The sequence below is a fragment of the Balaenoptera ricei genome, chromosome 3 (genome assembly GCF_028023285.1).
Source record: "Balaenoptera ricei isolate mBalRic1 chromosome 3, mBalRic1.hap2, whole genome shotgun sequence".
Classification (NCBI taxonomy): Eukaryota; Metazoa; Chordata; class Mammalia; order Artiodactyla; family Balaenopteridae; genus Balaenoptera; species Balaenoptera ricei.
In genome coordinates, this window is record NC_082641.1 from 171691189 (window position 1) to 171709024 (window position 17836).

Sequence of the window (17836 nt, forward strand, 5' to 3'; positions counted from 1 at the left end):
CATCATTGCTCTAAGCCCCCAGGAGGTTTCATAGAATACCCTCACCATTAGGAATTGAGAAATGCCTTGGTGATGATGGCATGAGCATCTTTGAAAAGCTCTGTGGGCTGGGAGTATGCTTTCATTGCAAAGTGATTACTGATTTTAATGTTGTATTAAATATTTCCTGTACATGCATTTAGAACCACATTAGACAGTGTCATAATTTTTGCATCGACCATCAAACAACTTAGATGACCCATGGGGAGAAGGAAAGTATATTATATTTCCTCATATTATTCTTACCAGGTTCTTTTTTTTTTTTTTTTTTGAATATTTATTTATTTGGCTGTGCCAGTCTTAGTTGCAGCACACGGAAGCTTCATCGCCCCGTTCAGGATCTTCATTGCGGCATGCAAACTCTTAGTTGTGGCATGTGGGATCTAGTTCCCTGACCAGGGATCGAATCTGGGCCCCCTGCATTGGGAGTGTGGAGTCTTAGCCACTAGACCACCAGGGAGGTCCCTCTTACCAGGTTCTTTCTTTTTGATGTTCCAAGTTTCCTTTAACAAAATCGTTTCCTTTGTTTTTTCATTTACATATTTTCTTTTCTCTAGGCTGGGGAAGCAGGTAACAATGGGCATCATAATAATGCTATTACGTATTGTGTGTTTTACGTGTGCTGTGCAGTCTTAGGGACTTTTATATCTGATCTCTAACTTTGGAGCTTTTATACAAACACACTCACTTTACAAACGAGGAGACTTGAGGCTCCAGGAATATCAGTAACTTGTTTAAGAGAACTACAATTGTTAGAATCATAATTAAAATAAGAGCTGACGCCCTGAGTGAAAGTTGGGAATCCTACCCGTAAAAAGTTTGCATGATTTTCATTACAAAGACCTTGTAGCATCTATCTTTTTTTTTTTTGGCTGTGCCGCAAGTGGCTTGCGGGATCTTAGTTCCCCAGCCAGGGATTGAACCTGGGCTCATGGCAGTGAAAGCACCGAGTCTTAGAGTCCCAGCCACTGGACTGCCAGGGAATTCCCCTATCTTTTAAAATTTTTATCGAAATATAGTTGATTTACAATGTTGTGTTCATTTCTCATGTACCACAAAGTGATTCAGTTATACATATATATACATTCTTTTAAATATTATTTTCCATTATGGTTTATCTCAGGATATTGAATATAGTTCTCTGTGCTATACAGCAGGACTTTGTTGTTTATCCATTCTATATGTAATAGTTTGCATCTGCTAACCCCAAAACTCCCAGTCCCTGCCTCCCCCCAACACCGGCAACCACAGGTCTGTTCTCTATGTCTGTGAGTCTGTTTCTCTTTCATAGGTATGTTCATTTGTGTCATATTTTAGACTCCACATATAAGTGATAGCATATGGTATTTGTCTTTCTCTTTCTGACTTACTTCACTTAGTAGGATAATCTCTAGTTCCATGCATGTTGCTGCAAATGACATTATTTTGTTCTTTTTTATGGCTGAGTAGTATTCCATTGTATACATGTACAACGTCTTCTTTCTCCATTCATCTGGTGATGGACATTTAGGTTGTTTCCATGTCTTAGTTATTGTGAATAGTGCTGCTATGAACATAGGGGTGCATGTATCTTTTTGAACTATAGTTTTGTCTAGCTATATGCCCAGGAGTGGGATTGCTGTGTCATATGGTAATTATATTTCTAGTTTTTTTAGGAACCTCCATGCTGTTTTCCATAGTGGTGCAGCATCTATCTTAACTACTTAGCAGCATGTTATTTTTTCATTCTTGCTGGTGCAAACAAGTGGGGTTGGTACCCTTTGATGAGGGTACTCAGATGTACAGCATGCAAACATATACAGAATGCATTTTCCTTTGGGTTCAGAGAACTTCCTTTAGATATTCTTTTAGATTAGGTCTGCTAGAGATAAATTTTCTTAGTTTTCCTTCATCTGAGAATGTCTTAATTTCCCCTTTATTCCGGAAGGACATTTTGCTGGATTGACAGTTCTTTTCTTTCAGCATCTGAACAAATATTGTGCCATTTCCTTGAGTGTTGCCTCATGGTTTCTGATGAGAAATCCACTCTCACTCTAATTGCTTTCCCCCTGTAGATAAGGCATAATTTTTCTGACGAGTCTCAAGATTTTTATCTTTATCTTTAGTTTCCAGAAGTTTAATTATGATGTATCTTGGCTTGGATTTCTTTAGGTTTATTCTGTTTGGGGTTCACTGAGCTTCAGTTTCTAGGCTTTGTCTCTTGCCATATTTGGGAAGATTTTAGCTGTTATTTCCTCAAGTGTTTTTTTTTAAGTCCTGCTGGACTAAAATCTGGCAGACTCCAGAACTCCTGCTCTTTCTTTATGTTTCCTCCTGTTCTACCTCTCTCCCCACTTACCTGGCAGATGAGCTGTGATATCAGGCACTAAGCTGAAGGTGGAACATATATCTCTGCCTTCTGGATCTGGAGATATCTGCTGAGTGGCAAGCTGGGTTGCATGGAGAATGGGGTCTTGGGCTTTGAGTGATGGGAAAGCAGGTCTGAGGTCTCTCAGGAAAGCCCTTTAGCATTTATACCCCAGCCCCTGCATGCTGGGCTGAGCCCCCCAAATGCCTTGTTAGGGTTACAGATGCCAAATAATGTTTGCTGCAAATGAAACCACTCCTGGATGTAGCCTCTTGGGGAAAGAGAGCAACACTCATTCTTTCTTTCTTTTTTCTTTTCCTCCACTTCTGCTAAGCCTGCAGCAGTGAGAGACCCTTATCTCTGAGGCACTTATCTTGGGGACAAACTGCCTCAAGGGCCCTAGAAATGGCAGAATTCCTTTGGCGCTTCTGGGTCATTGGTGGCAAATCAATAGTGTCCTTCTCCTGGTCAAAATCCCACCATGGCTCCCATCCTTAGATAGGGTCTCTACAATTTTTTGACACAGACTTTTACAAGTAAAAGCATTTGAACCACATATTTATGCTTACTCATAAATTATGTACCTCTACTACAGAGATCATATTAAATATTTTATAAACCATATCCTGTAAATATTAATTTACAAAAGGAAGAATGAAATAAATCTTATTTAGATGGACTTATAATTATGGGGGCTTCATAGTATTCTTAGCTTATACCTCAAGGCATATATCATGGCTAATGTACTGCATAAAAACCTGCATATCTGATTGTCTTTTTGATGTTTTTGAGGTTTTTTTGGGAGTGGGGTGGGGGCTGACTTCTGTCCCAGCTGTTTCAGTTACCAATTGCTGTGTAACAAATAACCCCAAAAGTTAGTGGATTAAAACAACAACAACATTTATTTTACTTATTTTTTAATTTTTATTTTATTTATTTATTTTTGGCATGTTGGGTGTTTGTTGCTGTGTGCAGGCTTTCTTCAGCTGCGGTGAGTGGGGGCTACTCTTTGTTGTGGTGCATGGGCTTCTCACTGCGGTGGCTTCTCTTGCTGCGGAGCATGGGCTCTAGGTGCATGGGCTTCAGTAATTGTGGCACAAGGGCTCAGTAGTTGTGGCGCATGGGCTTAGTTGCTCCATGGCATGTGGGATCTTCCTGGACCAGGGCTGGAAACCATGTCCCCTGCATTGGCACATGGATTCTTAACCACTGTGCCACCAGGGAAGTCCCCAACATTTATTTTACTTATGAATCTCTTTCTTATTTTTATTTATTTATTTTTTTCTCTTTCTTATTTTTTTTTCACATGTTCAATAAGTTTATTACTGTCTTTATCTGAAAAATCTTTATAGAAATTGTGGTTTGGTTTATTAACTCTCAGCAGCCCATTCCTGAGCTCTAAGGAAGCTTGCCTTCTTCTGAGCTACCCGATCGTTCTCCTGCGCAAGTGACATTTTGGGACGGTTCCACTTCTTCTTTTTAACTTCTTTCTTAGGCTTCTTCTCATACACTGGATTCTCTCATATTGCAGCATGAGCTTTCTTATACATCTCCTCCATCATATCTGGAGTTACATTGTTCTTTATGTATTGAGAGAATTGTTTTTTGTAAGCATCTTCATCTTCTTCAATCAGGTAACGCATATAATCTGCAACGTTCTGCCCCATGATGTGCTTTTGGTGTACCTCAGCATTAAATTCTTTGCTTTCTGAATCATAACCAGGGAACCGTTTGGTACTGTGAGGGATAGATAAGCCTCCATCGACAGCTCCCTTCAGGGCCCCTAAAACTTTATTCCCAGTAGTAGTCCTGGCAAGCCCTGCATCCAAGTAACAGGTGAAGGCACCAGGTTGACCATCAATGCTTTCCACATTGTATTCATCTCCAGTCACCTCGACTTGGCCTTCATAAATTTTGTCCATACCAAACCTATTAAGAAGGCTGCATGTCAGCAGCAGGCCAGAACAATATGCTGCAGCATAATTTGTCAGGCCAACCTTCACACCATAAGCTGCACAAACTATCATATCTCCTTCTATACGGGCATAAGCAATCTGATGAATGATATCTCTGTTAGTTACATGAACTATCATTCTGTATTTGGGTGTGTTGTACTTATTTTTATCTTGGATTACCAATCGTTTCCAAGCATAGTAGTCAGTTTTGCCCTGTCGTCGTCTTCTAAATTTCACTTGGTATCTCCTAAAGTAGGCCTTATTCTTGACAACTTTAAAAAACCCATCCTGTAGAACAGAAGCCCTAGCTGCCACTCCTCTTTCTTATTTTTAAAGCTAGAATTCTTTTCCTTCCAGCTTTATTGACGTATAATTGACAAATAAAATTGTATATATTTAGGGTGTACAACAGGATGATTTGATAAATGTATACATTGTGAAATGATTACCACAAGCAAGTTAATTAACACTTTCATCACTTCACATAGTTACCTTTTATTTGGTGGTGAGAACGCTTAAGACCTATTCTTTTAGCAAATTGCAGGTATATAGTATAGTAGTATTAACTACAGTCACCACACTGGAACTTATTCATCTTATAACTGAAAGTTGTACCCTTTGACCAACATCTCCCCTTTCCTCTCCCTTCCAATCTGGCAACCACCGTTCCACTCTAAGTCTATAGTATGATATTTTTTTAGATTCAGCATATGATTGAAGCCATACAGTATTTGTCTTTCTCCGTCTGGTTTATTGCACTTAGCATAATGTTCTCCAGGTTCATCTATGTTGTCACAAATGGCAGGATTTTCTTTTATGGCTGAGTAATATTCCAACTATCCCTGATGAATATAGATGCAAAAATCTTCAACAAAATACTAGCAAACCGAAGTCAACAGCACATTAAAAGGATCATATACCATAATCAAGTGGGATTTATCCCTAAGATGCAAGGAAGTTTTAACATATGCAAATCAGTAAATGTGGTAAATGACTTCAAAAGAATGAAGGATAAAAATCACATGATCATCTCAATAGATGCAGAAAAAGTATTTGACAAAAAACAATATCCTTTCATGATAAAAACTCTCAACAAGTTAGGTAGTAGAAGGAATGTACCTTGATATAATAAAGGACATATATGACAAGCCCATGGCTAATATAATTCTCAACAGTGAAAAGTAGAAAATATTTCCTCTAAGATCAGAAACAAAACAAGGATGCCCACTCTCACTACTCCTATTCAACATAGTACTGGAAGTCCTTGCCAGAGCAATTAGGCAGGAAAAAGAAATAAAAGGCACTCAAATAAAAAAGGAAGAAATAAAATTGTCTTTGTTTGCTCTTGGATTTCAACTTGAGCAGGGCTTGTCATGGTTAGTTCATCTCTTCCACTCAAAAGCTGAGAGCTAGAATCATTTGAAGGTACAGTTTATTCTGGTTATTGGCTGGACCTCAGCTGAGGCTGGGCTGGAACACCAATTGGTGGTGCCTCCGTGTGACAGCTTTACTTCTTCACATCATAGTGACTGGGTTCCAAGACTGTGCATCCCAACAAGACCAGGTGGAAGCTGTACTACTTTTAGTGACCCAGCCTTGGAAGTCACATAGTACCTCTCTGAATAGTCATAAGCTCCCACAGATTCAAGACAAGGGAACTTAGACCTCTCTTCTCGATGAGGGATTGTCCACATCATACTGTAGGAAATACATGTGGGATGGCAGGTATTGGTAGAGTCATTCCTAGAATATGAAATTTGCCAAAGCAGTTGATTGCATTAATTTTTCTTCACATTTTTCCCAGTGAAGGGTCCTAGCTCAGTCATTTTCTTTTCTTTTTTTAAAAAAAAATTTATTTATTTTTGGCTGCATTGGGTCTTCATTGCTGCGCACGGGCTTACTCTAGTTGTGGTGAGCGGGGGCTACTCTTTGTTGCAGTGTGCAGGTTTCTCATTGCGGTGGCTTCTCTTGTTGTGGAGCACGGGCTCTAGGCACTCAGGCTTCAGTAGTTGTGGCACGTGGGCTCAGTAGTTGTGGCTCTTGGGCTCTAGAGCACAGGCTCAGTAGTTGTGGTGCATGGGCTTAGTTGCTCCACAGCATGTGGGATCTTCCCGGACCAGGGCTCGAACCCGTGTCCCCTGCATTGGCAGGTGGATTCTTAAACACTGCACCACCAGGGAAGTCCCTCAGTCATTTTCTTAAGCATGGTGTTTGCATTGTTAAAATTAATTTCATTCTGTGGATTTTTTTCAAGAATTTTTTAAAGCTACTTGTCCATTACATAAAGGTTGGTTTAGTTAAATATGGGTAATGCACTCCACCAGGCATGCCACCTCCTATAAGGCAAACTAAAATGCACCTACATTAAATGTATCTATTTTCTCTATAAAAGAGGAAATGATCATTACAATTTTTCTCTTGAAATCATTTTCTGTCATGAGTAGATTACTTATTTAACCCTCAGCTGGATACTTTGAGCATCCATAGATTTTCACATGAAGTTGAAAAACAAAAAACAAATAATTTTCACTATAATAATTTTTTTAACCTGAGAATGAGTCTTTATTACTAAAGTGAGTTTAAAAAAATTTTATTTTGAAATAGCTATAGACACACAAGAAGTTTCAAAAATAGTACATAAAATCCTGTGTACCCTTTACTCAGACTCACTCAGTATTCACTCTTACATACGTGTGGTGTAAGATTGCAACTAGGAAATTCACAGTGGTACAATGTGTGTGTGTAGTTGTATGCAATTTTACCACATGTGGATTTGTGTAGCCACCACCACAACCAAGATACAAAACTGTTCCCCTGTGTAGTCACACCTACCCCCCTCCCCACAAATCTCTAAAAATCACTAATCTGTTCTCCATCTTTATAATTTTTGTCATTTTGAAGGTGTCATAGAAATGGAACCATACAGCATGTAACCTTCTGTGATTAGCTTTTAGCACTCAACATAATGCCTTGAAGGTCCGTCCAAGTTGTTGCATGTATCATGGTATTTCGTTCTTTTTTAAAATTACTGGTTGTGTTATGGGTTGAATTTTGTCATTTCCCTTACCCCCCACTCCCCCACCCAATTCATATGTAGGTGTCATAACCTCCAACACCTCAGAATATGACCTTATTTGGAGATAAGGTCTCTACTGAGGTAGTCGAGTTACAGTGAGATCATTAGGATGGGCCTTAATCCAATATGACTGGTAGTCCTTATAAGAAGAGGAAATTTGAACACAGAGCTACACACTGAAGGAAGATGATGTGAAGATGCAGGGAGAAGACATCTACAGACCAAGGCTAGAGGCTTGGAACAGGTACTTCCCTCATGGCCCTTGAAAGAAATCAACCCTGCCAACATTTTGATCGCAGACTTCTGGCCTTCAGAACTCTGAGAAAATAAATTTATATTGTTTAAGCTACCCAGTGTGTGCTCCTTTGTTAAGGCAGCCCTAGCAAACGAATACAGGGTAGTATACCATTGTATGGATATACCAGAATTTGTTTGCCCATTTACCTGTTGAAGGACATTTGGGTTATTTCCAGTTTTTGGCTGTTACAAATAAAGCTGCTGTGAATATTTGTGTGCAGGTTTTTATATGAGTGGGCTGTAATGGAATTTTAATAAATACTATAGCCAACAATGAATGAAGTTGATACAACATTTCACTTGGTAGTCCTTTCTTTAAACATTTATTGATTTCAATTTTGTGGTTTTCCATTTGTGTTTTAGAGCAAAACTCTGCTTCATTTTTTTTTTTTTTTTTTCATCCCTTAATTGCAATTATTTTCAGATTCTCCTGGGAAGCTTCAGTGTGTGGGTGGGCACTGCCCAGCTCTAATGCTTGAGGAAAGAAATAGCTGGGCCTGGCTAGATGCCCAGTGGGGAAATATGCCCCAGAGAATCTTCCCAAATGACCTACTGTAATTGATTTTGAAACACTATTGCCCCCTAGCCATTGCTTTGGAATACACATCATGGAAGAGTCGGGAATCATTGTGAATGGGGTTGAGGAATGAATTTATCTACTATACTTGAAAGACTTCTCAGTGATGGGATCAATCACTGCTGGTGCTTGTCTCATAGTCACCTCATCCTCACTCCTTCCCCAGGCAGCTCCAAACACTTTGAACAAAGTTTGTTCAAGTACAAATGTGTTATTTTGTTTTATATTTCTTTGTGTTTGACCTGCCGGTCCCATTGTCCTTTCCTCCATCTTTTAAATTTCTTTTCATCGAGGTAAAATTTATATACAGTAAAATGCACAGCACTTAATTTTGATAAGATTAGACAAATGCATTTACCTATGTTATTATCACCCCAATCGAGATATAGAACATTCCTATCACCCCAGAAACTTCCCTCTTTGTCTCTTTCCAGTTAACCCCATCCTACCATCACCAGAACAACAACTGTTATGGTTTTTACCATTGTAGATCAGATTTTTGCTTTTTTTGAAACTTAAATAAATGGAATTGTTATGTACTTTTTTGTGTCTGGTTTCTTTCAAAGTCTAGCCACTTTGTTGAAAAGACTTTCCTTTCCTCTTAACCATAGAGCCTTTGTAGAAGACTAAATTGACCATACATGTGTGGGGCTATCTCTGGACTCTCTATTCTGTTGTTTGCTATATTTGTCCATCCTAATATTTATGAGACACAGTCTTAACTTTTGTAAATTTGTAGTAAGCCTTGCAATCAGGTAGTGTGTTTTCAAAGTTCCTTAAAAAAAAAAGTTTGTTCCTTTTTCAAGATTGTCTCAGCTTATTCAAGCTCATTGGAATTTCCATACACATTTTAGGTTCAGTTTGTGAATTTCTATTAAAATCCTGGTGGGATTTAAGTTGGGGTTGCTTTGGCTCTATAAATTAATTTTGAGAGAATTGTCATTTTAACCACTTTGAGTCTTCTTATCCATGAACATGTTATATCTCCTCATTTATTTTTAAAATATTTTATTCAAAAAAGCTTTGTAGTTTTCCATGTAGTGGTCTTGCACATATTTCATTAGATTTATTGCTAGTATTTTATATTTTTGATGTTAAGTAGTGTTCTTTTTAAAATGTCATATTGTGTCTTTTGATAAGCAAATTTTCCCCCCCCAAATGTTTGCTGCCAGAGGAGGACATACAATTGATGTTTTAATATATTAACCTTGTCTCCTACAACTTTGCTATATTCACTTATTAGTTCCGGTAGTTTGTAGAGTTTTTTGTTTTGTTTTCTATGTAAACAATCAGGTTGTCTGCAAACTAAGACAGTTTAAAATTTTTAATGACTATATTTCTTTTTCATTTCTATTGCACTGTCTAGAACCTCCAGAACAATGTTAAAATATAAATGATGAGAGCAGACATTCTTGCCTTCTTCCCAATCTTAAGGGTAAATTTTTCACCATTAAGTTTGATGTTAGTTATGTTTTTTTAAAAATCTATCCTTTATCAGATTGAAGAAGTTCCCTTCTATTCCTAGTTTGTTGAGACTTATTTGTTTTTGTTTTGTTTTGTTTTTTAAAGAAGAATGGGTATTGAATTTTGTCAAATGCTTTCCCTACATCTGTTAAGATAATCACATGTGTTTCTCACTCATTCTTTCAATGTGGTGAATTATAGAGATTAATTTTCAAATATCAAACCAAACTTTCATTCCTGAAATAAACCTCACATGGTCATGGTGTATTCACCTTTTAATATATGACTAAATTGTGATTCTTATTATTTTCTTAAAATTTTTCATCTATGTTCATGAGAAATATTGATTTTTAAATTTTATTTTCTAGTAATGTCCTTGTCAGGTTTTGGTATCAGGGTTTTTCTGGTTTCAAAAAATGTGTAAGTAATTGTTCCTTTTTTTAATCATCACTGGATGAATTTGTGTCCGATTGGTATTGTTTCTTCCTCATATACTGGCAAAACTATCTAGGTCTGGAGTATTTGTGGAGTGGTTTTAAATTATAAATTCAATTTCTCTAGTAGATATAGAGCAATTCAAATTTTCTATTTCTTCTTATGTCAGTTTCAGAAAAAAGTTTTAAAATAAATTTTACCAAAAACATACAGATAGCAAATAGGCACATGAAAAGATGCTCAACATCGCTAATTATTAGAGAAATGCAAATCAAAACTACAATGAGGTACCACCTCATACTGGTTAGAATGGCCATCATTAAAAAGTCTACAAATAACAAATGCTGGAGAAGGTGCAGCAAAAAGGGGACCCTCCTACATTGTTGGTAGGAACGTAAATTGGTGCAGCCACTATGAAAAACAGTATGGAAGTTCCTTAAAAAACTAAAAATAAAACTGCCATATGATCCAGCAACCCCACTCCTGGACATATATCCAGAGAAAACCATAATCTGAAAAGATACGTGCACCGCAATGTTCATAGCAGCACTATTTACAATAGCCAAGACATGGGAGCAACCTAAATGCCCATTGACAGATGAATTGATAAAAAAGATATGGCACATATACATAGTGGAATATTACTCAGCCATAAAAAGAATGAAATAATGGCATTTGCAGCTACATGGATGGACCTAGAGATTGTTATATTAAGTGTAGTAAGTCAGAAAGAGAAAGACAAATGCCATATGATATCACTTACATGTGGAATTTAAATATGACACAAATGAACTTACTTACAAAACAGAAACAGATTCACAGACATACAAAACAAACTTATGGTTACCAAAGGGGAAAGGGGGTAGGGGAGAGCTAATTAGGAGTTTGGGATTAGCAGATACAAACTATTATATATAAAATAGATAAACAACAAGGTCCTACTGTATAGCACAGGAAATTATGCTCAATATCCTGTAATAAACCATGATGGAAAAGAATCTGAAAAATGAATATATATAACTGAATCACTTTGCTGTACACCAGAAAGTAACACAACATTGTAGATCAACTATACTTCAATATAAACAAACAAACAAACAAATAAATAAAATTTATCTACTTATCAATGTCATTGGCAGATAGTTGTTAATATTATACAGCCTATACACTTTTTAATGTCTGTAGGATCTGTAATGATGGCCTCTCTTTCATTACTGTTATTGGTAATTTGTGTTTTCTCTTTTTTTTCTTGGTCAGTATATTGTTGAGTTATTTATCTTATTAATCTTTTAAAGAAACCAATTTTGGGGACTACCCTGGTGGTCCTGTGCTAAAGAATCCACCTTCTAATACAGGGGACGTGGGTTCGATCCCTGGTCAGGGAACTAAGATCCCATATGCCGGGTGTGTGGGGCAACTAAGCCTGCTCACCATAACTACGGAGCTCGTGTGCCTCAATGAGAGAGACCCATGCTGCAAACTACAGAACCCACGCACCCTGGAGCCCGCACGCCACAACTAGAGAAAGAAAACTCACATGCCATAACTAGAGAGAAGCTTGTGTGGTGTAACAAAGAGCCTGCACTGCAAGGAAAGGTCTAGCGCACCTCAATGAAGACCGTGCACGCTGCAACTAAGACGCGATACAGCACAGAAAAAAAAAGAAAAGAAAAGAGAAAAAAAGAAACCAATTTTTACCTTTATAGATTTTCTTTATTGTTTGTCTCCTACATACTTTATTGATTTGTGCTCTTATCTTTACTATATACTGTCTCTACTTACTTTAAGCTTAATTTGATCTATTTTTTTTAAATGCGGGAGCTTAGATCGTTATTTTTAAACCTTTCTTATTTTTCCATGTATTCATTTAAAGCTATAAATTTCCATATAAGCACTGCTTTAATGGGAATCTAACAAATTTTGATACATTGTGTTTTCATTATAATTAAATTAAAAATAATTTTACTTATGATTCTTTTTCTGACACATGGGTTGTTTCTGTTTCATTTTGTTTTTAAACAATGTGTTATTTAATTTCAACAAATTTGAATATTTTTCTAATTATCCATTTTATTAACTTCTAATTTAATTCTGTCATAGAGATCATACTATGAGTGATTTCAATCATTTGGAATTTATTGAGACTTGATTTATGACCCATCATATGGATCCATTTTACTGAATACTCATGTAAACCTGCAAAAAATATGCATTAGGTCGAACATTTTGCTCTTTGTTTTCTATTTGTATCATCTATTATTATTTCCTTTCATGCCTTTTTTCAATTAATTAAACATGTTTAAAGTTTTCTATTTTATCTCCTCTTTTAAGTTTTGAACTGTATCTCTTGGATTTATTATTTATTTATTTAAATGTTCTTTTTTAAAAATTTAATTTAATTTAATTTTTTATACAGCAGATTCTTATTAGTTATCTATTTTATACATATTAGTGTATATATGTCAATCCCAATCTCCCAGTTCATCACACCACCACTGCCCCCCCGCCCCCACTTCCCCCCTCTTGGATTTATTTTTGAAGAGATTGCTATTGTGAATACAATAGGCATCCTTCATTTATCACATTAGTCCTTAGATTAATTTTATACCACATATTGTATAAAGTTAATATCTTAAAGCAATATAATTTAATTTATATCCCTTTCAGCTATTGTGTTATTGTTGTCAAAGATTCTATTTCTTTGTATGAGAAAACTCCCATAATAACATTATTATTATTTCTGCTTTGAACAGACATGGCTTTTTTTTTTAAGGAAAAAAATACTTTTATTGTTCATTTTAAACATATACATATATACACACACATATATATCCACATTTAGAGAAAAGGCACAATTCATATTCAAGACAATGTTGAAGGTTTAGAACACCTGAAACACATAGTAAACCAGGAATTCTCAATATTTAAGTCTTCAAAGCTGTGATAACTTAAAAAGGAAAACAAAACTACACTTTCTTTAAATTTTCCTTGACTTTTTTATGTCGTTATCTTTCAAGGATGTATTTAGAGGAACTTCCCTGGTGGCACAGTGGTTAAGAATCCACCTGCCAATGCAGGGGACACTGGTTCGATCCCTGGTCTGGGAAGATCCCACATGCCGTGGAGTAACTAAGCCTGTGCACCACAACTACTGAGCCTGTGCTCTAGAGCCTGCAAGCCACAACTACTGAGCCTGCATGCCACAACTACTGAAGCCTGCATGCCTAGAGCCCGTGCTCCGCAACAAGAGAAGCCACTGCAATGCGAAGCCCACGCACTGCAACGAAGAGTAGCCTCTGCTTACCACAACTAGAGAAAGCCCATGTGCAGCAACGAAGACCCAATGCAGCCAAAAAAAAAAAAAAGAATGTGTTTAGATATTTTTCACTCCATTAGGTGAAGCATTCGCTTCCTTCACCTTCACATCAGGGAGGTTATCTTTGAGTCAGTTGCACTATTGTTTCCTAAGACAAATAAGTTTAGGTTGAAACGAAGGCAACAAAATTCTTGGACGAAACGATTTTCTGACAAATTTTTATAAGTGATTGATTGGAATACATAAGTAGAAATTTGATTTTCAAAAACACAAAATGGAATACATAAGTAGAAATTTGATTTTCAAAAACACAAAATAAAGATCAAATGGAAATTATTACAAACAATGAAAAAAAGTTACATGAAAACACTACTGTGCTGCTGCTTCAGAAATCTTTTGTATTACTTCTCTTTTGTCACTAAAAGAATATTTAGCACAACTCGTAGATGCTAAAGGAGAAAATACATATTTCTCCTAGTATTTTCCTTTTGGCTTTTGCTAAAAGGACAGAAGTTCTGATATAATGCAGAATTTAAAACTAAAATAAAAAATACCTGGAGAGTCAGCTCTACCCACCACCAGAGCCTCCCATCAAGCCTCTTGATAGCCTCAACCACCAGAGGGCAGACAGCAGAAGCAAGAAAATCTACAATCCTGCAGCCTGTGGAACAAAAACCACACTCAGAGAAAGATAGACAAGATGAAAAGGCAGAGGGCTATATACCAGATGAAGGAACAAGATAAAACACCAGAAAAACAACTAAATGAAGTGGACATAGGCAATCTTCCAGAAAAAGAATTCAGAATAATGATAGTGAAGATGATCCAGGACCTTGGAATAAGAATGGAGGCAAAGATCGAGAAGATGCAAGAAATGTTTAACAAAGACCTAGAAGAATTAAAGAACAAACAGAGATGAACAATACAATAACTGAAATGAAAACTACACTAGAAGGAATCAATAGCAGAATAACTGAGGCAGAGGAACGGATAAGTGACCTGGAAGACAGAATGGTGGAATTCACTGCTGCGGAACAGACTAAAGAAAAAGGAATGAAAAGAAATGAAGACAGCCTAAGAGACCTCTGGGACAACATTAAACGCAACAACATTCGCATTATAGGGGTCCCAGAAGGAGAAGAGAGAGAGAAAGGACCAGAGAAAATATTTGAAGAGATTATAGTCGAAAACTTCCCCAACATGGGAAAGGAAATAGCCACCCAAGTCCAGGAAACGCAGAGAGTCCCATACAGGATAAATCCAAGGAGAAACACGCCGAGACACATATTAATCAAATTGGCAAAAATTAAAGACAAAGAAAAATTATTGAAAGCAGCAAGGGAAAAATGACGAATAACATACAAGGGAACTCCCATAAGGTTAACAGCTGATTTCTCAGCAGAAACTCTACAAGCCAGAAGGGAGTGGCATGATATACTTAAAGTGATGAAAGGGAAGAACCTACAACCAAGATTACTCTACCCGGCAAGGATCTCATTTAGATTTGATGGAGAAATCAAAAGCTTTACAGACAAGCAAAAGCTAAGAGAATTCAGCACCACCAAACCAGCTCTACAACAAATGCTAAAGGAACTTCTCTAGGCAAGAAACACAAGAGAAAGAAAGGACCTACAAAAACAAACCCAAAACAATTAAGAAAATGGTCATAGGAACATACATATCGATAATTACCTTAAACGTGAATGGATTGAATGCTCCAACCAAAAGACACAGGCTTGCTGAATGGATACAGAAAAAAGACCCATATATATGCTGTCTACAAGAGACCCACTTCAGATCTAGGGACACATACAGACTGAAAGTGAGGGGATGGAAAAAGATATTCCATGCAAATGGAAATCAAAAGAAAGCTGGAGTAGCTATACTCATATCAGATAAAATAGACTTTAAAATAAGAATGTTACAAGAGACAAGGAAGGACACTACATAATGATCAAGGGATCAATCCAAGAGGAAGATATAACAATTATAAATATATATGCACCCAACATAGGAGCACCTCAATACATAAGGCGACTGCTAACAGCTATAAAGGAGGAAATCGACAGTAACACAATAATAGTGGGGGACTTGAACACCTCACTTACACCAACGGACAGATCATCCAAGATGAAAATAAATAAGGAAACAGAAGCTTTAAATGACACAATAGACCAGATAGATTTAATTGATATTTATAGGACATTCCATCCAAAAACAGCAGATTACACTTTCTTCTCAAGTGCGCACAGAACATTCTCCAGGATAGATCACATCTTGGGTCACAAATCAAGCCTCAGTAAATTTAAGAAAATAGAAATCATATCAAACATCTTTTCTAACCACAACACTATGAGATTACAAATGAATTACAGGGCAAAAAAACGTAAAAAAGACAAACACATGGAGGCTAAACAATACGTTACTAAATAACGAAGAGATCACTGAAGAAATCAAACAGGAAATCAAAAAATACCTAGAGACAAATGACAATGAAAACACGACGACCCAAAACCTATGGGATGCAGTGAAAGCGTTCTAAGAGGGAAGTTTATAGCTATACAAGCCTACCTAAAGAAACAAGAAAAATCTCGAGTAAACAATCTAACCTTACACCTAAAGAAGCTAGAGAAAGAAGAACAAACAAAACCCAAAGTTAGCAGAAGGAAAGAAATCATAAAGATCAGAGCAGAAATAAATGAAATAGAAACAAAGAAAACAATAGCAAAGATCAATAAAACTAAAAGTTGGTTCTTTGAGAAGATAAACAAAATTGATAAGCCATTAGCCAGACTCATCAAGAAAAAGAGGGAGAGGACTCAAATCAATAAAATCAGAAATGAAAAAGGAGAAGTTACAACAGACACCGCAGAAATACAAAGCATCCTAAGAGACTACTACAAGCAACTTTATGCCAATAAAATGGACAACCTGGAAGAAATGGACAAATTTTTAGAAAGGTATAAACTTCCAAGACTGAACCAGGAAGAAATAGAAAATATGAACAGACCAATCACAAGTAATGAAATTGAAACTGTGATTAAAAATCTTCCAACAAACAAAAGTCCAGGACCAGATGGCTTCACAGGTGAATTCTATCAAACATTTAGAGAAGAGCTAACACCTATCCTTCTCAAACTCTTCCAAAAAATTGCAGAGGAAGGAACACTCCCAAACTCATTCTATGAGGTCACCATCACCCTGATACCAAAAGCAGACAAAGACACTACAAAAAAAGAAAATTACAGACCCATATCACTGATGAATATAGATGCAAAAATCCTCAACAAAATACTAGCAAACAGAATCCAACAACACATTAAAAGAATCATACACCACGATCAAGTGGGATTTATCCCAAGGATGCAAGGATTCTTCAATATATGCAAATCAATCAATGTGATACACCATATTAACAAATTGAAGAATAAAAACCATATGATCATCTCAATAGATGCAGAAAAAGCTTTTGACAAAATTCAACACCCATTTATGATAAAAACTCTCCAGAAAGTGGGCGTAGAGGGAACCTACCTCAACATAATAAAGGCCATATATGACAAACCCACAGCAAACATCATTCTCAATGGTGAAAAACTGAAAGCATTTCCTCTAAGATCAGGAACGAGACAAGGATGTCCACTCTCACCACTATTATTCAACATAGTTCTGGAAGTCCTAGCCACGGCAATCAGAGAAGAAAAAGAAATAAAAGGAATACAAATTGGAAAAGAAGAAGTAAAACTGTCACTGTTTGCAGATGACATGATACTATACATAGAGAATCCTAAAACTGCCACCAGAAAACTGCTAGAGCTAATTAATGAATACGGTAAAGTTGCAGGATACAAAATGAATGCCCAGAAATCTCTTGCATTCCTATACACTAATGATGAAAAATCTGAAAGAGAAATTATGGAAACACTCCCATTTACCATTGCAACAAAAAGAATAAAATACCTAGGAATAAACCTACCTAGGGAGACAAAAGACCTGTATGCAGAAAACTATAAGACACTGATGAAAGAAATTAAAGATGATACCAACAGATGGAGAGATATACCATGTTCTTGGATTGGAAGAATCAACATTGTGAAAATGAGTATACTACCCAAAGCAATCTACAGATTCAATGCAATCCCTATCAAATTACCAATGGCATTTTTTACGGAGCTAGAACAAATCATCTTAAAATTTGTATGGAGACACAAAAGACCCCGAAAAGCCAAAGCAGTCTTGAGGCAAAAAAATGGAGCTGGAGGAATCAGACTCCCTGACTTCAGACTATACTACAAAGCAACAGTAATCAAGACAATATGGTACTGGCACA

At 36.6% G+C, this 17836-nt stretch overlaps 1 pseudogene; it reads right to left on the bottom strand.

Annotated features, from left to right (window-relative positions):
- Positions 1 to 3756: 3756 nt before the first annotated feature.
- Positions 3757 to 4608, bottom strand: LOC132364032 (large ribosomal subunit protein uL18-like; annotated as a pseudogene).
- Positions 4609 to 17836: the final 13228 nt, after the last annotated feature.